At 31.1% G+C, this 22169-nt stretch overlaps 1 protein-coding gene across 5 annotated transcripts in view; it reads left to right on the top strand.

The window, feature by feature from the left end:
• Positions 1-22169, top strand: part of LOC105205063 (leucine-rich repeat flightless-interacting protein 2) — a 74663-nt gene that overhangs the window by 2465 nt on the left and 50029 nt on the right. The window contains exon 2 of one of the 5 annotated variants that reach the window (XM_026141038.2): positions 20522-20641. The exons of the other annotated variants lie outside the window; for them this stretch is intronic. The gene's annotated coding sequence lies outside the window, so the exon portion shown is untranslated. The remainder of the gene's footprint in view (positions 1-20521; positions 20642-22169) is intronic. 5 annotated transcript variants of the gene reach the window in all.

The raw sequence follows: 22169 nt of genomic DNA, 5'->3' as shown, positions 1-22169 counted from the left end.
TGTACATTACATTCATGTACATTTATGTTCGAATTACTTGCCTAATACGCAAATTTTTATAAAAAATTAGTGACGAAAAACAGTATATTGTTCTAAATTGACATTGTGTGTCTAATCACACTAAAAAAATAATTTCAATAAATAACACTTTTTATAAGAAAAAAAATCACACAAATAGCAGTATAAAAATCTAGCTATGACTAATAATGCTTCACATATTTGAAGTTCTCTGTTAATATAAAAAATAATTTATTTATATCAACAAGGTGTACGAGGTGTGTTCAAAAAGTATCGCGAATTTTGAATTTTCGCGGGTTACGTATATTCGAATTTCGATCTTTTTGTGGCGTTATGTTGGTACTCATGTCTCTCACTTATGCCGACAAGCTCGGCCATTTTGAATGTTCACTTAATTGTTGACAGCTGCTTTGCTTGCACGTGTTTTGGATCGTCTTCGATTTTTACCTATTCAAAAAAATGGATCAAAGAACCTGTATCAAATTTTGTGTGAAAAACGAAATTAAGTGCGCGGATGCATTCCGAATGTTGACTGTGGCATACGGAGAAGCTACCTTGGACCGAAGCAACGTTTATCGGTGGTACAAAATGTTCTCAGAAGGCCGAGAAGATGTGAACGACGAAGAGCGTGCCGGACGCCCGAGCACTTCAACAACAGACGAAAAAATTAATGAAGTGGAGAAAATGGTATTGGCCAATCGTCGAATCACCGTTAGAGAAGTTGCTGAGGACCTAAACATATCGATTGGCTCGTGCCATTCGATTTTTATCAATGATTTGGGCATGAGACGGGTCGCCGCGAAATTCGTACCAAAATTGCTCAATTGCGACCAAAAACAGCATCGCATGAACATTGCTAATGAGATGTTGGACTCTGTCCGCGACGACCCAAATTTGCTCCAGAGGGTCATAACTGGTGACGAATCGTGGGTTTATGGTTATGACGTGGAAACCAAAGCTCAATCATCTCAATGGAAGCTGCCGCACGAACCAAGACCGAAAAAAGCGCGCCAAGTTCGGTCGAATGTGAAAGTTTTGCTGACAGTTTTCTTCGATTGCAGGGGCGTGGTGCATCATGAGTTCTTGCCACAGGGTAGAACGGTCAATAAGGAATATTACCTGCAAGTTATGCGCAATTTGCGCGAAGCAATCCGTCAGAAACGCCCGGATTTGTGGAAGAACAAAAATTGGCTTTTGCACCACGATAACGCCCCTGCTCACACATCGTTGCTTGTGCGCGACTTTTTGGCCAAAAACAACACACTAATGATGCCGCAGCCACCGTATTCCCCAGATCTGGCCCCCTGTGACTTTTTCTTGTTCCCTAAACTGAAGAGGCCCATGAAAGGACGACGTTACGCTACGCTTGACGAGATAAAGACGGCATCGAAGGAGGAGCTGAACAAGATAAAAAAAAATGATTTTTTGAAGTGCTTCGAAGATTGGAAAAACCGTTGGCACAAGTGTATAATATCTCATGGGGATTACTTTGAAGGGGACAAAATAGATATTCATGAATAAATAAATAATTTTTGAAAAAACACAAAATTCGCGATACTTTTTGAACACACCTCGTATATGACTGGGTCGAACTGGGTGCATTTTGGTAAAATCACACAGAATTTTTGGTTATAATAGGATTCGAGATTTTAATAGAATTACTTCTATTGGACTACTATAATCCAATAATACCTATAAAATTTCTGATTTATGTTTTTTAATGTACTAGTTGAATCTAGATTTTTAATTAATGCAACATGATTTTTTTTTAATGCATTTTTATTCTATACTTTTATGTTTATTTCTACCAACGCAGATTAATTTTAATTTAAGTTTAACTTACTCTTTATCTTTTTTTTTAAAGTAAGTTAAACAAATTAAAGTTATTTTGCGCTGGTGGAAATAGGAAATAGGCGTTAATGATTAATGAACTAGATTATTACAGACAAATCATTAAATGACATTTAGTTCACATTATTTTTTGTTATTATTTCACATTATTATATTTTCAAATTTAATATTTAAAACTCAAGTGATTTTTCTTTGTATATTTAAGTAACATTAAAAAATAGAAAATAAATTTATTTCAAAGGGCTGCATGAAAAAATTCTCTAATCTTATCTGGAATTTTGAATAAAATTCTTAGAAAAACCGGAAATTTTCAGGGAATTTTTTTAAATACACTCTGATATTGCAGTGCAATACTTCGGAAATATTGTAAAGTTTTTTTTGCAATTTTTGGCAATATGTCAGTAACATTTAAAAATTATTGTGAAAAATAAAGTTTTATGCTTTTCTCACGAGTAGTGCGCACTATCGTTATTAGATGGATGCGGTATAATTATACTTCTTCTAATTATAAAAAAGGAAACACATAATAAAAGAAAGGCGTGTAATGTTAAGATTTTTCACTCATATTTTAATGAAATGATTCCTTGAAGGGATATGTCTCTAAAATTGAGTTTGAAGAGGGAAATAATTAAATTTTATTTTGACAAAATTTTTTATTTTTAAGTGTAAAAATTAATTTAAGACGTATGACGATCTTGGAAGTTATGTGTCAAAATGTGTTAATACAGTTAATATAATGGTATCTGAAATATTATCAGAAGCAGCAAAACACATTAACCTTCCGTGCGCACTGGTGCGAAACCATGCGAAAGTGCATCAGCACTTTAGTGTTGAAAAAAGCTGCCAAAATTGGTCCTAAAATGAATTCATTGTATTGTATTACCATCTGTTCATAATAAAAGTAGGAAGTTATTACTGAATTTTTTATGGATAAAAAAACATTTAATATCTTTCGTTTCTTCTAACAGAACAAAAAATAAATCAAAACTAGCGCTAATTGGCACCTGTGTGCGAATGGAAGAATTTTTTCGAGTTCAACCGAATTTTAAAAATTAGTGATTAATTTCTTTTTCTATTTTATTGTGAGATGTCTGTATATATAAATTAGAATTTTCTTAAGAATTAGGTTATGTTTTAGATTATGATTTTTTGCAGGGTTGAAGAGCAACGAGTTACAAGTAACGCCAGGTTACTCGCTACTTATTAATTTTTTAATATTTTTTTATAATTTGGTAATATGTTACAATTTTTTATAATAGTAATGGTAAGACCAGGGTTAATATAATTACTTTTGACAATCAACACGAGAGTGAAATTGGCTAGATATAGCAACCAGAAGCGAAAACGTTATGGCCAGAGCCGTATAGGGTATCAGAGTGACGCAATTCCCGGGAATAAAAAGCGATTACTTTTACAAAAAATTATTTGTAAGCAAATGCTATACTCAAAGCAACAACAGTTAAGTCATAATTTTAAAGAAAAACCATAGTATTAATAATAAAAAAATTGAAATAAACTATTGGCTTGTTCGGAAAGTAATTTCGTTTTTTCCCAACAGAGGGCAACTTCACACTTAAGCCGCATAATCATTATATATTTTGACAGCTGATATAGCAAGTCTTGCTTGTGAAAATATTCGATTGATTCTACGCAGTAATTTTTGTTTGGTGCCCTATCAAATATGGAAAGTAAAAAGCAGCATTTTTGGCATATTTTACTTTTTTATTATCGAAAAGGTAAAAAAGCTGTTCAAGCAAGAAAAAATTATCCGATGTGTATGGAGAAGATGTATTGACAGAACGCCAGTGCCAAAACTGATTTGCAAAATTTTGATCCGGCAATTTTGATGTTGAAGATGCACCACGTTCTGGAACCAGGCCAGTTGAAGCTGATGAAGACACAATAAAGGCATTAATTGATGCAAATCGGCGAATATCAACTCGTGAGATCGCTGAGAGGTTAGGTTTATCGAATTTGACCGTTCATGATCATTTGAAACGCCTAGGTTTAATCTCAAAGCTCGACATATGGATTCCTCATGTTTTTACGGAAAGAAATCTGTGCCGTCGCGTTGACATCTGTGATTTGCTTCTCACACGTTAAGAAAATGATCCATTTTTGCGCATTATCACTGGAAACGAGAAATGGTTTGTCTACAACAATGTTAAACGCAAGAGATCATGGAGTAAAAAAGATGAATCGGCTCAAAGCACTTCGAAAGCCGATATTCATCAAAAAAAGGTGATGCTATTTATTTGGTGGAATTTCATAGGAATCTTTTTTTTTTGGAGCTTCTACCGGACAACTCAACGATCAATTCTGAAATGTACTATCATCAGCTGGATAAATTGAATGATTTACTTGAACAGAAAAGGCCAGAATTGATCAATAGAAAAGATGTAGTGTTCCACCAAGATAATGCGAGACCTCATACAAGTTTGGTAACTTGTCAAAAGCTTTTACAGCTTGGATGGAGTATACTGTTACACCCATTATACTTTCCAGATCTGGCACATTCTGATTATTATTTGTTTAGGTCTCTACAAAATTTTTTAGACGGTAAAACTTTTACTTCAAATGAGGAAGTCAAAAATCATCTGAATTAGTTTTTTGCCAGCAAAGAACAAACATTTTATGTGCGTGGAATTATACTACTGCCAGAAAGATGGCAAAAGGTATTGGACCAGAATGGACAATATATAATTTAATAAAATATTTATTTACTATAAGAAAATCGTCTTTCATTTTTATAAAAAAAAATAAACGAAATTATTTTCCGAATAATCTAATAATTATTTTACAGTCTAAGATGGTAATCATCAATACAAGACGGACGCATATCCATAAAGAGTCAAAAAACTTGCAGGTATATTTTTCACTGAGCACAACACGGCGCTGCAGCGATTGAAGTGATGATGTATCCTATTGTTAATTTAACAAATTAATGAATAATTTGCATCATGTAGCAGCCAAAACCACATGCATATTTGTAAAAAGTTGAAAATAATCACAGACATATCTTTTAATGAGCACAGCATGATGCTATAGCGACTGAAGTAATGATGGATTTTATTGTTAATTAAAAAAGTTATAAACAATTTGCGTCATGTAGAAGCCAAAGCCATACGCATATCTGTAGAGAGTTGAAAGAAATCACAGGCATATTTTTTAATGAACACAACATTGCAGCGATCAAAGTGATGACAGACCTTATTGTTAATTTAAAAAATTAATGAACGATTTGAATTTATGTAGCAGCCAAATCCGCACGCATATCCGAAGAGAGTAAAAAAAAATCACAGGCATTATTTTTTAATGAGTACAACACGGCGCTGCAGCTACCGAAGCGATAACAGATCTTGTTAACCTAAAAAATTAATTAACAATTAGCGCTCATGTAGCAGCAAGAAAGTCGCAAAATTGCAATTTGCTTCGTGTTACGAAACTATACTTGTGCATGTGATTTTGGCTGTTACACAGACTTAAATTATTATTTTAATCATTTTTATTATTTATTAATTATTTTTTTATTAATTTTTTGAATTAACAATAAGGTTTGTTATTGCTTTGGTCGTTGTAGCGTCGTATTGTGCTTTCTAAAAGACATGCCTGTGAATTTTTTCGACTTTTTATGGATAAGCGTGTGGTTTTGGCTGCAACACGACGCAAATTATTCATTAATTTTTTAAATTAACAATAAGATTCATCATTATTTTGGTCGGTGCAGCGTTTTATTGTGCTTGGTCAAAGATATGTCTGTGAGTTGTTTAACTCTTTACGTTTTCGTTTTTTGTATTCATGATTATTATCTTAGATTGTTAAATAATTAGCTTATTTTAATTTTATTATTAACCCTTAAACATGTAAGTGGGTTTGAGAGACCCCATATGAAGTTTTGAACGCTTGCTATGTGAAGACGGAATGAGATAGGAGGTTCGGACCAAGACGTAAAAAAAGTTTGAAATCTCTTTTGATTGATATGGCTTATCAACTTTTTTGGTCAACTAAAATTTGAACGGCACGGCAGCAAAGTTTTGTTAGGGTCAATACAACTCATATAGTGTGTAAGTGAAACTTATTTTGTGAATATTTTACATAAAAAAACTGGACAAAATACGTTCGAACAGGTCGGTTTGCGGATGTTACTCGCATATACTCTGTCTAAAGTTAGAATACTATAAAATGTTATAGAAAAAAGAGTTTTTCCGAAATATATTATGAAACACATCAATTTTCAATTTTAGACACAATTTAATCAAAAATACCTCAAATTTGCCTTGTTATATAAGTATATTTGTTAATAGAAATGACAATAATATAATTTTTTTTTTTTTTTTTTTGAAAGTATGAATCTTTAGCTTTAAAACGCCGTATTGTAAAGTTCTTTAAAGTTTTTTGTTGCAAAGATATGATTTTTTTTAAGTGAATTTTTAGATGCCCAAAAATACCTCATGTTTTTCATGTTACATAATTATACTTTTTAAAAGGAATGATTTTGCCAAATTTTATTTTGAAAGTGTGACTCTATAGCTTTAAAACGCCGTATTTGAAAGTCCTTAAACGTTTTTTGTTGCGAAGATATAATTTTTGGAAGGAAAAGTGGATTTTTGACCAATTTCTCATTTTTGCTTAATGGTTTTGCTTTTATAACTTTACAATAAATTATTTTTTGCCAATGCCGATTGTGCAGTCACACTTCTAAGATTTTGAACTTTTGTTTAAAAAAAAATCGTAAAAAAATATTGATTGTAATTAAAGTTATAGCTTCTTAAAGTTGGAAAAAGTCTCCCAGACCCAAAAATGTGTTTCCGTATTTTACAGGATCGGTGTGTTTAAGGGTTAATACTATGGCTTTTCTTTGACATTATGACTTAACTGTTGTTACTTAGAAACCGTATTTGCTTATAATTAGTATTTTGTAAAAGTAATCGTTTTTTATTCCCGGGGTTTTGGTAACCTGTACAGCCCTGGTCATAGCGTTCTGGCTGCTAAATCTGGCTGGCAGTTTCACTCTCCTATAATTAACTGGTTATCATTACGCATTATTCATTGAAAAAGACTATTACTTTCTGCGTTACTATTACCTGCGTTACTATTACTCATTATGTAACGTCAAATAATAAGTTACCTGTTTTAATTAGTAATGTATAATGACAACAAGTAATTTGTTAAAAATGATTGTTTTTCAATCCTGCCGTTATCATTATCATTATAGAAAATTGTAACGTCGTTACCAAATCTTTATTATAAAAAAATAAAAGTAACAGTAATGTAATGATAAAGTAACGACTTCCTATCCCTGATTTTTTAGCAACTTGTATGTGTTATTGGTAATACCTCTGTCAAAATTTACTTTAATTAGAGAAAATAAAAATAACAAAGTAACAGGGTGTCCACTATCTGGAAAAACTTGGAAAGTCAGGGATTTGAGACTGTGCCCCCTGGAATCAGGGATTTTTCTTTAAATTTTACTGCTGGCTTGGAAATTTTTGAAGTTTTACTTTCTAAATTTAAATTTTATATCTTTTTGACAAAAATATTTCTTACATTTTTTATATCTAATAATGGAAAGCGCGGCAAACGTATCAACGAATAAGATGGCTGGAAAATTGTGCAGTAGCCTAAAGAGTATTTGATGTCACATAAAAAAATTTATAAGTGTACTACGAAACAAAATTGAATTAATGTGTAAGTGTTATAAGAATTTTAAATTGTATTAAAGATCGTTTATTATGTGCATTATTTTTTCTTAATAATAATAACTTTTATTTTTTGTATACCTATATTTCTGTTATGTTTAATATACAACAAGTGATTGAGTAGAGCAAAATAATATATTTAAGCCGCGTTGGGTGTACATGCGAGATTTTATTAGTTATAATAATTGTGATATTACATGAATGCAAACATTTCGACTATATTGAGTCATTTTTAGTGCCTAAACGGTACGCTGTCATAGGTCGTTCTTATGTCTTGATATCCACATTAATGGAAACTCTGTATGAAATGATAATAAAGCAAGGGTAATGCCAGGAGAAGTCAAACAATAAAATAGACGATGTCAAGATGTGAATGGCCCGAAAGCAACACGAAAAAGATCAGAATTAAAAAAATAAAAATAAAAAATAACAATAAATAAATATAAACATAAATATAAAAGAAAACTAAAAAATAAATAAGAAATAAATAAATAATTTCGTTCCAAATTCTACCTTTTTTTGCATTCAACAAGAAATTTTACAAACAAATCTTTGACACTCTGATTGTGCTTTCCTTTGTTTCCGATAGTAGCAGATTTAGTCCTACAAGATTTAGAAATTGCTGCAATGGAAAAATGTCCTTTCACGTTCCTTTTTATCTCAGATATGTAGATGACATTTTGATGGCGGGACCTACAGACCTACAGGCGGGACTTTGGATTTCATTAAAGAAACTTTCAATTCTTTTTATGATTGCTTACAATTTATTTTAGAAATCGAGGACAATAATCGTATCAATTTCTTAGATGTGACTTTAATTGTTCACAGCGGTCATATTATTTTCGATTTGTACATAAAACCTACTTGCTTGGGCAAACACCTTAATTTTACAATAATTTGATTAGCTCGTATACAAATTAACAATAATGATAGAGGCCAATAAACGAGCAAAAAATTCAGGATATTTGTATAAAGTGTAGTTTGTATTTAATAATAACTTTTTGTCACAGACGTTTCGACTCTACGGAGTCTTCTTCAGTATGTATATGACTTTTACATTACAATGCTAACAACTTTTTTCAACGCGGCCTAAAGTTCGAATATGATACAGCAGTTAAAGTCCATGATCCAATTTTGTTAATAGCTTCGTCGTTTTCCAATTCGCGAAACAAAACAAGTCCAAAAGTGCGGCGACCATTTGCATCTCATCCTACGAGTCGTGCAATTTATTTGAATTTTGACCATCGAAACTTTACAAGTAAGAATAATATTTATAAGCGTTATTTAAACAGTGTAACAGGTAATTAAGACTTACAGTTTGTCGTTAGAATCGAAACATTTCCAATTGTTGGTCACTTTAAAATTAATACAATATATATATATATATATCTTTAACGGTCGGCGTGACAAGGGAGAATGAACGCTACTAGAGCTGCGGAGCGAGCGCGAAAGATATCCTGCTGTTTACAATAATATACCTAACTTTGTCTCTCTACATATCGGCAAGTCTATTCAAAACAGAGCTGTAACAATCATCGAGAAGTTCCGTATTAGTTTTTTGATTTAGCCCGTTTTTCTATTTATTAATATGTATCATTTAGGAAATCAATTGTTTATAGTAATTGGGCTCAAAGTCAAGGATCTTAACATTATCCCAATTAAAAGAATGATTTTGTTGTAATTTATGTTCACTAATGACGGATATTTTGGATGATTCAAGTTTCATGTTATTCAAGTATTCTTTAATTCTTGATTTTAATTTTCTTTTTGTTTGCCCTACATATGAAGCATTACAATTTAATTTATAAACGACATTGTTACACTTTGTTTTGTTGCTCCTGTCTTTGTGAACTTTGATTAACTGGTCTAGCTTGTTTAAACATCTAAAGCCAAGTGTCATTTTGTCTTTATTCAGAGACTTAGATATTTTTTCCGATAAATCTTTTACATACGGAAAGACCAGGAACTTTTTTCTTTCCACGGACGTATCAATCTCGTCCGGGTTCTGAACTCTGTTATTTAATTTAGTATTGATCAACTTCTTAATTCTCATGTTGATTTGTTAAAGATTAAATCCAACGGGTAGCCATTATTAATTAACCCTTAAACACACCGATCCTGTAAAATACGGAAACACATTTTTGGGTCTGGGAGATTTTCAACTTTGAGAAGCTATAACTTTGATTACAATCAATATTTTTCTACGATTTTTTTTTTTAAACGAAAGTTCAAAATCTCAGGAGTGTGACTGCACAATTGGCATTGCCGAAAAATAATTTATTGTGAAGTTATAAAAGAAAAACCATTAAGCAAAAATGAAAAATTGGTCAAAAATTCACTTTTCCTTCAAAAAATCATCTTTGCAACAAAAAACGTTTAAGGACTTTCAAATACGGCGTTTTAAAGCTAAAGAGTCACACTTTCAAAATAAAATTTGGTAAAGTCATTTCTTTTAAAAAGTATAATTATGTAACATGGAAAATATGAGGTATTTTTGGGCATCTAAAAATCCACTTTAAAAAAAAATCATATCTTTGCGACAAATAACTTTGAAGAACTTTACAATACGGCATTTTAAAGCTAAAGATTTGTACTTTCAAAAAAAAATTATTGTCATTTCTATTAAAAAATATACTTATGTAACAAGGCGAATATGAGGTATTTTTGATTAAATCATGTCTAAAATTGAAAATTGATGTGTTTTATGATATAGTTTGGAAAAACTCCTTTTTCTATAGTATTTTATAGTATTCCAACTTTAGACAGAGTATATGCGAATACCATCCGCGAACCGACCTGTTTGAATTGTTTGACCTATTTTGTTCAGCTTTTTTATGTAAAATACTCACAAAAAAGTTTTACTTACACACTATATGGTCGCATTGACCTTAACAAAACTTTGCTGCTGTGCCGTTCGAATTTTAGTTGACCAAAAAAGTTGATAAACCGTATCAATCGAAAGAGGAGATTTCAAACTTTTTTTACGTCTTGGTCCGAACCTCCTATCTCATTCCGTTTTCACAAAGGAAGCGTTCGAAACTTAATATGGGGTCTCTTAGACCCACTTACATGTTTAAGGGTTAAGATGCTAATGCAAAATTCTAGATTTTTCTTGTGGTATTGGGGATGTGATAGTAAAATCGTCCGATCCACCATACTATAAATGGTTCCTATTTTTTGACACATTGGGTGATGAGAAAAGTACAATAAATATCTTCTTGAAAAGGTGTCTTTGCGGTACCAGTCAGTACGTAAGATGTTGTTTTTGACTCTAATTGTCGTATCTAGAAAATTGAGGCTACGTTTCTTTTTACGTGCAACTGTAAATTGTAATCGGCTGTGATATCCGTTGAATTCGTTTAAAATGTTTTTAATTGCTTTGGCCGGTGCCGCCAAAGCAATATTGTCTACATAACGTACGTAAAATGTTAAAATGATTTTTAAATTATTTAGAACTTTAGACTCCAAGTCTTGCATCACTGTGTCCGCCATTATTGGTGCTAACAGTGAGCTCATGGGGACCCCGAACGTTTGTTAGTAGATATTGTTATTGAACGTGAAATACCTTGACGTTAAAACAAATTGCACAGCTGCAATGAATTTGCCTTTCGGGATATTAGTCTTTTTTTCGATGAATTCCCATCTAGAATTAACACCTTTGATCGCGAGATCTATAGGCACATTAGTGAACAAAGACGTTACATCGAGCGAAAACAAAGTCTCAGAGTCCTGTACGTTCTTGTTCGTTAATAACTTACAGAGTTTGAAACTGTTGACCACGTAACCTATTGTCCACAGAATACTGTTCGAAATAATGTTTTGTAAAAAGGCCGCTAGTGGATAAAGAGCTGTTCCTACCGAAGACACAATAATTCTTAGAGGAATGTTAGGCTTATGTATTTTTGGCAGGCCGTAAGCTTTAGGTAACATGCAATCACTCCCCCGCAAGGAGTAGAATTTTAGTTTTGAGATATATCCTTTTGTATGCCATTTTTTAACCAAATCATTAGCAGTTTTTTCTAGTTTAAGTGTAGGGTTTCTTTTTTTTAGTGAGTACGTGTCTTTGTCGTTAAGTAGGTTCTGCATTTTTACTAGATAATCTTCTTTCCATTGCAATCACTGTATTTCTCTTGTCCGCGCGTGATTATAATATCGTCATTTAGTTTTAAAAATTGTGTTGTGTGTTTAAACATGGAGATTTTCAGTTTTTTGTCAATATTGTTATTGTTCATCCGAGTGTCCAAAAATTGCTGCAATTATGGAACTATAATGTTTCGAATGTCGGTTTTTTGTTTTGCGTTAAATTTGGTGGTATTGCTTTCGATGTCTTATTACCTCATGTATCGCTATTTTTTTATTATTTATGTGAGGCATGCAGAAATTACTACCCAATTGCAAAAGGTTGGACACTTCATTCGGAATTGTGGTTTTGGAAAGGTTTATAAACCATTTCTTGTTTATTTGATTGAGAGGATTGAATTCACTTTCCTTTGAAAACGCAGTAGGCTCAATCGATGTTGTTATCAACCTTTCGGTTTTATTAATTAATGGTTTGGTTGAAGAAAATCAGTACAAAATTACCTTTTCAAAAAAAGGTAAAAAAAAGGTGCCAATTTATGTGTGTGCGCGCGCACCTCATCTATAATTTTTTTTAAAAACTCAAGTGGTACTATTTTTTAATTCAACCTAAATGTATTTTTTCCAAAAAATGTATGAAATCTTTAAATTGCGCCAATTATAAAGAGAATATATTGCTGTTTGAAATAACAGTTGTACTACTTTTAACGAATAAAATGCAAGTGATAGTATATTTATTTTTTAAGTAAAACCCAAGTAGCGGTATCTTTAATTCTTTTTTAAATAAAATTCAAGTGATACTGTGTCTGTGTATTTTTATTGAAACATTTTTCTGTTCTAACCTAAGTGGATGTACTTAATTTAAAAAAGTTTCAATGAAATATGTAACATTTAATCTCAAAGAATTAAACAGAAATGAGAATGTTTTATTAAAATAAAAAATTTTTAAACTACAAAAATTGGCGCTGCTGTTTTACAACATTTTATTTGGATTATAGTTAGACATTTAGCAGCGCCAATTTTTTGTAGTTTAAAAATTTTTTATTTTAATAAAACATTCTCATTTCTGTTTAATTCTTTGAGATTAAATGTTACATATTTCATTGAAACTTTTTTAAATTAAGTACATCCACTTAGGTTAGAACAGAAAAATGTTTCAATAAAAATACACAGACACAGTATCACTTGAATTTTATTTAAAAAGGAATTAAAGATACCGCTACTTGGGTTTTACTTAAAAAATAAATATACTATCACTTGCATTTTATTCGTTAAAAGTAGTACAACAGTTATTTCAAACAGCAATATATTCTCTTTATAATTGGCGCAATTTAAAGATTTCATACATTTTTTGGAAAAAATACATTTAGGTTGAATTAAAAAATAGTACCACTTGAGTTTTTAAAAAAAATTATAGATAAGGTGCGCGCGCACACACATAAACTGGCACCTTTTTTTTACCTTTTTTTGAAAAGGTAATTTTGTACTGATATCACGCGTTTTTGTAGTGTTAAGCAATATATTTATTTTTTGTGATGCCATAATTTCAACTTACAAGTAAGATTATAATGTGTGTGTGTGTGTGTGTGTGTGTGTGTGTGTGTGTGTGTACACACACACGCGCGCGCAATATACACACACACACACATACATATATATATATATACACCAAGCAAATCAAAAATTGCTTACGTGAATATAATTAACCTCAACTCCCATCCACAATAAATAATATGTCTCTTGTATAGACAAGATTATATATTATGCACTTTTTTCAGCCGAATTCGTTTGTCTCGTACAAAAACGTGTTGAATAAGTGTATTATTAATAAATATATGCAGTTAAAAATATATATTTTGTATTAACTAGAGTCAATATTATATTATACTCCTACGAATGCTACGTATAAAATTTTTCAAGTGTCATAAGATATGATTGACAAAGTGCATATGAATGTGATAATGAAACATAGCTAATTAGATTGCATGAGCCTTATTAAATTTATTTTTATCTTTCTATCTTTCTCCAATGCATATTTTTTCCACCAAAAATGTGGTTTGCTTTTTCTCAGGTCTACCTCTAAGTCATACTTTTTAACTCTAACATAATGTAAATGTATATTTTGAATGAATTGACGTTTGAAACAAGTGTCAAATGATTGAATAAAGATATAAAAATATGTGTAATTTTACAAGTTGAGTTTCAGAGGTCTCAACGCTGTGTATTCTCTCTGGTTTTAGAAATTTGTAACTAGATTAATTAATAAGTATGGTAAGTACATTTTGAATCCTGTTTATTAAAGTTAATAAAGTTAAGTGTAGCTCTTACAATATATATATTGAGTTCACTAAACTAATTAAAATAATACATGATATTAAATATGCTCACTGTGTTACAAAATAAATGTTAATTGTAAATAAATAATATGTGTTAATCTCGCTGTTACCTGATATTTAATAATATTTCTGAGCGTCTTATAAAAGATATTTTTTCTTATAAAAGATAATTAATTTTGTAACACAGCGAGCATATTTAATATCATGTATTATTTTAACTAGTTTTTAGTAAACTCTATATACATTGTAAAAGTTACACTTACTTTATTAACTTTTTTAATAAACAGGATTCAAAATGTACTTACCTTACTTATTAATTAATCCAATTACAAATTTCTGAAATCAGAAAGTACACACAGCGTTGAGGCCTCTAAGACTCAACTTGTAAAATTACACGTACACCAGGCATTAGAATCATTTTTATATCTTTATTCAATTATTTGATACTTGTTTCAAACGTCAATTCATTAAAAATATACATTTACATTAAGGCTAGAATTAAAAAAGCTTAGAGGCAGACCCGAGAAAGCAAACTACATTTTTGCTGAGAAAGGTAAACATGCATTGGAGAAAGATAGCAAGCTAAAAATAGATTTAATAAGGTGCATCCGATCTAATTAACCTCGTTTCATTACCATATTCATGTGCGCTTTGTAAATCATATCTTCTTATGACACTCGAAAAATTTTATACGTAGCACTCGTAGGAGTATAATATATAATAATATTGACTCTAGTTAATGCAAAATATATATTTTTAACTGCACATATTCATTAATAATAGGCTTATTCAACGCATTTTTGCACCACGCGAAAGAATTCGGCAGAAAAATGTGTCGTTTGCCCCGCAAACCGAGATATTATTGACGATTCAGGTTACAGGTTAGGAAAGGTTTCCTAACCTGTCTACGCGTAATCATGATCGCGGTCTCGTGATGCACATCACATGGTGCATCACGTGACCGCATAGATGCTGATAGTGTAGAGTCCCTAGAAGTAGAGAGTCTGGACATCTCGGGGTTCCACATGATTGGATACACGTGATTGTGCACCTAAAATGGCAGCACCAATACGGATCCCTATTCAATCCTCTTTAGCCAATGCGATAACAGCATACAACACGTTCGAGTGCACACAACGATAAACATACACACACATAAAGCTCACGTACATACACTGACATAATCATCACCGACATTTTAGGAACAGATGTCCAGACTCTTTACTTCTAGGGACTCTATGATAGTGTAGTAGCGAGCGCCACACTGTGTCGAAAATGTGAAAGGGAGAATTCCTGAGGGCGACGACCAAGGAGACGTATCTTACAGAAAAATGTAGAGATTAGAATTTGCATCGCGATATCTCCGCTTGTACGGCACGGAGAGAAAAAATAAAAACACTTTTATATATGCAATTTTTCCCAAGCTATCGAATGAGACGACTTTGAACTTGATCGGTTCAGCCATTGCTGAGATCTAATAATCTCGTTATGCTTGAACTCGCTGACTCGCGTAAAAGAGGCTTCGGTCTTTCTCGCTTTTTTTTTTTTTAATTGGCACGAGACGCGACCGCGCCTCTTGATTTAAGACCGCTTCCCTCTGTTTCTTTTTTATAACGACAGTGAAAATTAATTGGTTTTAATTTGCTGTTTCTTTTGCGTAATTCTTTTTTTATTAAATTGTCCAATTTCTTTTTATGTATAAGATTTATTCTCGTGACATCTGTTAAACAAAATGGAAAAATGAGCGATAATTTCATTCCAAATGTACACCGGTAAAAAATGAGAAAGAGATGTGTCAGATTTCGCAAGTTTATTTTTTAGAGAATACACCGTTTTATGTAAGTCCATGATTTCCATGTTTAAAACTTTTGTTTTAAACTTATTAGTTACATTCGTCAATTTCTTAATAGATCTATAGCGCTGCAGTCTAATGTTAGGAACATTGTAATAAGATAGATGATATGATATAACGCTGTGATAATCTTAATTTTAATTCTAGTCATCCTCAATGTTAAGAGAGGTGTTGTTATACGATTGAACAAAATCTTAAGATTATTACACCCATCCATGAAAAAAACTTCCATGAAGCAATTAATATTTTATTAATTTTTTGACTATCATCAAAAGAATTAAATACCTCTCTTACAACACTTTTAGCTCAAATAAAGTTAACAACATTCTTAACTCTTAGCGCTCTGTTGGCTCTGCTACGGAGCCATCCATCATTTATTTCGTAAATATGCGGAGCGCTAAGGGTTAATATAAGTGGTAACACGATACGATACAGCAAAAAGAAAGTAAATCTTACTTCACGGTCCTTTACATAAAAACAATTTCCGAAAGCCTCACTCCGATTACGAAGAATCTAAATTTTTGCTTAGCGGTTTCAGTTCCCAATATTTTGAAAAACTACATAACAATGGAAAAAGACATCTTAGAATCGATGTCTAGAAACGATGTAGGGTATAGAATAAATTGTTGTGACTGCGAGGCCACTTACATGGACAAAACGAAAAAACAATTAAAAATTAGGATCAAAGAACACATCTCAGATATTAACAAAAAGTGCGAATTACCTTCATTTCTGAGCACAGAATTATCACTAATTATGATTTTAACTGGAACTTTAAGAACCCTTCTCATAAAAAAAAAAATTAATATCCGAGATGATCTACATAAAAAAGTAAAAACATGGGCTTAATAGATAAAGTGACACAGATCTTTCCCTACAGGCTTATCTCCCAGTTATTCACAGCTTATCCCACTCCTAATGCTTCTTTACCCCCTCTTTCCTTATTTTGCACTACCTCTTTTTAAATTTCCCTCGTTTTCCAACGTTTAAACATGACCATCAAGAAAGTCACCACGAGGGAGCGACTGCTTATCATATTAAGTCAAAGACTGTTCCTGGATGGGATGCACCCTGACCGACAAGAATAAGATATTTTTAATTCTCCTTTTGACAGATTATTTTTATCTTTAATTTACTCATTTATTTATTATTTATTTATTTCTTACTTATTTTTTAGTTTTCTTATATACTTATTTTTATTTTATTTTTTTTTTTTACTATTTTTATTCTTTTTATTTTTTTATTTTGGCCTTTTTTGCATTGGTTTCGAGCTATTCACATCTTGACATCTATATTATTGTTTGCCTTTTGCCTGGCATTACCCTTGCTTTATTATTTTATTCAAAGTTTCCGTTGGAAATCAAGACATAAGAGCGACCTATGACAACGTATCGTTTATGTACTGAAAATGACTCAATATAGTTGAAACGTTTGCATTTATGTAATATCACAATTATTATAACTAATAAAATCTTGCATGTACACCCAGCGCGGCTTAAATATATTATTTTGCTCTACTCAATCATTTGTTCATTTCGAATCATAATAAGCTTCTATTTCTATTATTACAATTTAAATAACGTTTTATTGTAATCTTTTGATAAATATATTGTCCAGACTAACTTTATAATTAATAACTCAATAATAATTCTTTAGTTCCTAGTTCCTTAATATATATTATTCAATAATATAATATCCTGTATCGTTCTAAATTGTATGTTTTATTATCGTTCGAATTCTATACTTTTGTATTTCTGAAAACTAGATCCACATATACAGGGTGTCAGGTAACTATCGCCCCTGGTTTCGTGGATTGATAGATCAAGTAAAACTGAGCAGAAAAGTCCTGTACCATTTTTTAATATTTGCCGTAGTTAACGAAATAGAAATTAATAACGTCTGCGAATAAGTGCGTATCACCGCGCGCAAGGACCGCCCGCCGGTCGCCGAGTAGGCAGCCGTGGCTGTAGGCGCGGTGCGATGCGGTGAGGAGGGAAAAGCAGCAGTAGTTCTGGCCTGCGAGCGGCGCGGCAAGGAGGCTGCCTACGACCTCTCAGCGACTGGTGGGCGGTTCTTGCGCGCGGTGATACGCGCTTATTTGCAGATTTTATTAATTTTTATTTTGTAAACTATGGCAAATATTAAAAAATAGTAAAGGACTTTTCTGCTCAGTTTTACTTGATCTATCAATTTACGAAACCAGGGGCGGTAGTTACTTGACACCCTGTATATTGTAGACAAATTATTGTATGGCAGTTGATATTATTTCTTAATGTAATATTCAAATCTCAAGTGACTTTTCTTTGTGATTATACATTTCAATAATGTTAAAAAGCGTAATAAAATAAATTTATTTCAAAGCTACATTCAAAAATTCTCTTATCTGGAATTTCGATAAAAAGTTCTGGAAAATCCTGAAATTTTTAGGGAATAGATTTACAAATTTTGAGTGGACACTCTGTAACGATAAAGTAACTTTCCATCTCTGATTGTTTAGCAATTTGTGTGTGTATTATTTGTAAAACCTCCGTTGCTATTTACTTCATTTATTAGAGAAAATACACGAGCAAAATGCTCCTTTTGTAATAACTCCGTGTCATTACAAATATAAAGTGTTAGATGCAAAAAATATATCTGTTTAAACTACCGCTTCTTTGTTTGCATAAAATGTTATTCTGACAAAGTTTAAGCAAATATTGATAAAAATCGCGTTTTAATATATCAGATTTGTCCTTTTCAAGAAATTGTATGTTTCATAATAAAGGTTATGAACATTTTCGATGAAATTTTTATATTATTGACATTTTTACTTCCCTCGAAATTATCTAATACTGGACGAAAAATAAGTTGTTGGAAAATTAAACAAGAAACAATACATACATCATAAAGTATTATTTTTTCTCTTTTTTAAAATGCATTAAAAATTTTTAAATTCCGATAAATACAAAAAAATGGCGATTATTAAAAGAAAATGTCGTTCTTCAATACAAGTTACAGTTTAATGAATTTTTTATTAATATAATAATGTTTTTGTTGACATTACCACTGAAATAAAGTTATTTCTTTTTCTAAGAGTTGGCAAACTTCCACATTTTTTTTAATGCAGTCCATGCTAGTAGTAAAAAAACAGTATTTTCTGGAAAAAATCAGCAAAAAGTCTTGAAGTTTTAAAGAACAATAAAATAAATAAATAAACTTTATCTTTGAGCAGTTTGTTTAGACTCTTTCATTTGATTCTTCTTAATTATCTTCTGATTTAGTTTAATCCTAATCTATTATTACTTTTGTTTTATAACCTTCAACATTTTTGAAAATGTTTTAGTTGCGGGACTATTACATTTACCTATTAATATTTTACAAACAATATATTTCTGCTTATTGTTATTAATAGAATATGATTCAAAATAAGCCGACCAGTATCTCTGTGTCTACCTCCCAATGTATTTTTTTTTGTATTATGTTAAATGGTGGGTGTGTGAAGTTCCTAGCTCTATGGTATGAAATCATAGTTCTGTTAAGAGTTCTGGATTATTTACAAAAATAGGAAGAGTTCTTGATAGTTTTTACAAATAGTTCTGCTTATTACAACAACAAAAAATATGCTAAATGATGGAAAATTAAAAATACATAATTTTGTAACAATAAATTTTGAAAAATGCGAGTGCTAAATTTACATCCAAAACTAATATCGAATAGTTCTGAATAGACAATTAGATGCCTTTTAAGGAGTACTAGAGTTCTTGATATAAAAAAAACTTTTGATTAAGAAAAAAAAGAATAAAAAATGTATGTCAAATCCGAATAGTTCTGAATAGCATATACGATTCTTTTCGACGAATTCTAGAGTTCTGCCCGAAAAAATAAAAAAAATCGAGATTGAATTTTTAGAAGTGATATCAAAAATATAGTCAAAACTTTAAAAATCAGTTTTATGTAATTTTTTTATTAAGATTTTTTATAGAGGTGCATGGCTGCTATTCAGAACACTCAACAGAATTTTCAGAACTCTTAAAAAAATTTTTCACGATGTTAACCTTGTAGTTTCAAAATGCATAAAATTTTTTTATAAAAGTTATGTTCTAGAAGTTCTGTTAAGAGTTTTAAATAGTCTTTGATGAGTTCTATTAGAAATTTTACTGACAATCTAGAATTAAAAATGAAAAAGTTACGGACGATCGCAAATGTCGACTTTGTATTTTTAAAGTGTGAAAAATTTTTTAAGAGTTCTAGGAGTTTTGTTGAGAATTTTGCATAGTTCCCGATGAGTTCTATTAAAGATCCTTGTAACAAAAATTTATAGGATTGAAAACGAAAATGTTACGGACAATCGCAGGTGTTAACTTTATATTTTTAAAAAAGCAAAGAATAATCGCAACTGCAAAAATATTAGTTTAATGACATTTTTCATTAAAAGTTTTGATAGAACTCAGCGAGGGCTATCTAAAACTCATAAAAGAACTCCCAGAACTCATACAAAAATTTTTTGCATCTCAAAAATACAAAGTCGATACCTGCGATCGTCTGTAACATTTTTGTTTTTAATTTTACAGATTTTTGTCATTAACATTTTTGATAAAACTTATTGGGGGCTATCCAAAACTCAACAGAACTTCTAGAACTCTTAAAAAAATTTTTCACACTTGAAAAATATAAAGTCGACATTTTCAATTGTCTGTATATTTTATTAGGTATTGCTTTTATTTCATCTATTGATGCAAACCATCAAGATTTTGACGTCCCCCAAGGTCAAACTGGTAGAGAAGAAGAGGGTATTATGGTTCGGCTACCCTCATTTTCTTCGTTATTAGGTGACAAATTCTTGCAATTGTTTATGGAATTACTCAATTAGTAGCCCGCCGTTTTTAGAGATGCTTATTTGTCAATGCACAATAGCTAACAATTGTTATAAAGCATTTTTACTTTTGAGCACTTTTAAACTTTTTTAGGGTACATTTTAGCACTTAATTATACGTACATTCTCATTGTTCTTAAACTTGAGCGTATTATCACACGAATCTATGTGCACTTAAGTGTTTTTTTGTTATTTAACTTTTTATTTGGTTGTACACACTTCGACTTATGCAAAGTCAAGCAATAATCTGGGATTTGGTTAATATGATTTTTTAAGCAAAATTTTTATATCGAAATATTTCTTTAATAAATTGATTATTACTCTAAAGAGCGCTACTCAGAAACATCATTTTATATTTCTTATTTTAATGTTAAACAGGAATATAATGATATTTCTAATGATGTCTCTAAAGTCTTTGAGCGGAGAAAAATTTTAAATCAGAAAAATGCTAAACGGATGGAAAATTAAAGATATGTAATTTTGTAACAAAATACTTTTTTTAAACTAAATGAATTGTTTAAAAATTATTTTTCAGCTAGTCATATTACCATCATTTTTTTCCACCGATTATGCAGTGCATTATCATAAATTACGTTCTAAGTAATAAATATTTTATTACTTTGAGTCCAGAATTTGTTGAACAACTTTAACGAATATAATCGCTCAAGTTTCAATATAAAATATTAATTATAAATAAGGTTATTTAGTAAAATGAAAATAGCTGCCATATTACCCTTTTCTTTTCTATCAATAAATAAACCTTTTTATGCCATATAATTTTTGTCTGAAATATTTTTTTCAAAAATGCTTAGTTTTCAAGATAACTAAGGTGTTTGAGATTTATTCTACATTCTGTATATTAGCCAACATAACAGATCCTTCTAATAAAGGTAAATAATCCAGCCATGAAAATGAAACTTTCAAGTCTTTCCAGGCTGAGATTTGATCCAAATAAAAAAAATCCAGAAAGCCGCAGTTCTAGTAAGAATTTCGTTAGAAACAGAAAAAGCATGTCGTTTTTTTTCAAAATTTTCTTTAAGACAAAACACGTCCGATGATTTAATGCAAAATAAAAAAATTTTTTTAAAATTAGATTCCAGAAAATAAAGTTTAATTTAGGCATCCTGCTTATTATTAGGCGTACAACTTTGCTTCCGCCGTTTTTTTTTTGTTTTTTGATATTTGTAGCTAAAAAAAATTGGTTATACATTTACGATTCAAAATATTGTCCATCGCTGGCCATTACTTTCTCCCATTTTTCGGGCAGCGTACGAATCCCCTGTCGAAAGAACTGCTAATCTTTTGAAGCGGTCCACGTATTGATCCAATTTTTGACTTCTTCATAAGAACGAAAGTGCTGATCAGCCAGGCCGTGTGTCATTGAAACAAGTGATAGAGGGAGCAACGTCTGGAGAATACAGCGGGTGGGGTAGGACTTCTCATTTCAACGTTTTCAAGTATGTTTTGACCGATCTTGCGACATG

The sequence above is a fragment of the Solenopsis invicta genome, chromosome 1 (genome assembly GCF_016802725.1).
Source record: "Solenopsis invicta isolate M01_SB chromosome 1, UNIL_Sinv_3.0, whole genome shotgun sequence".
Lineage (NCBI taxonomy): Eukaryota > Metazoa > Arthropoda > Insecta > Hymenoptera > Formicidae > Solenopsis > Solenopsis invicta.
The sequence above is the reverse complement of the archived record's forward strand: the minus strand, read 5'-3'. Positions and strand labels throughout refer to the sequence as shown.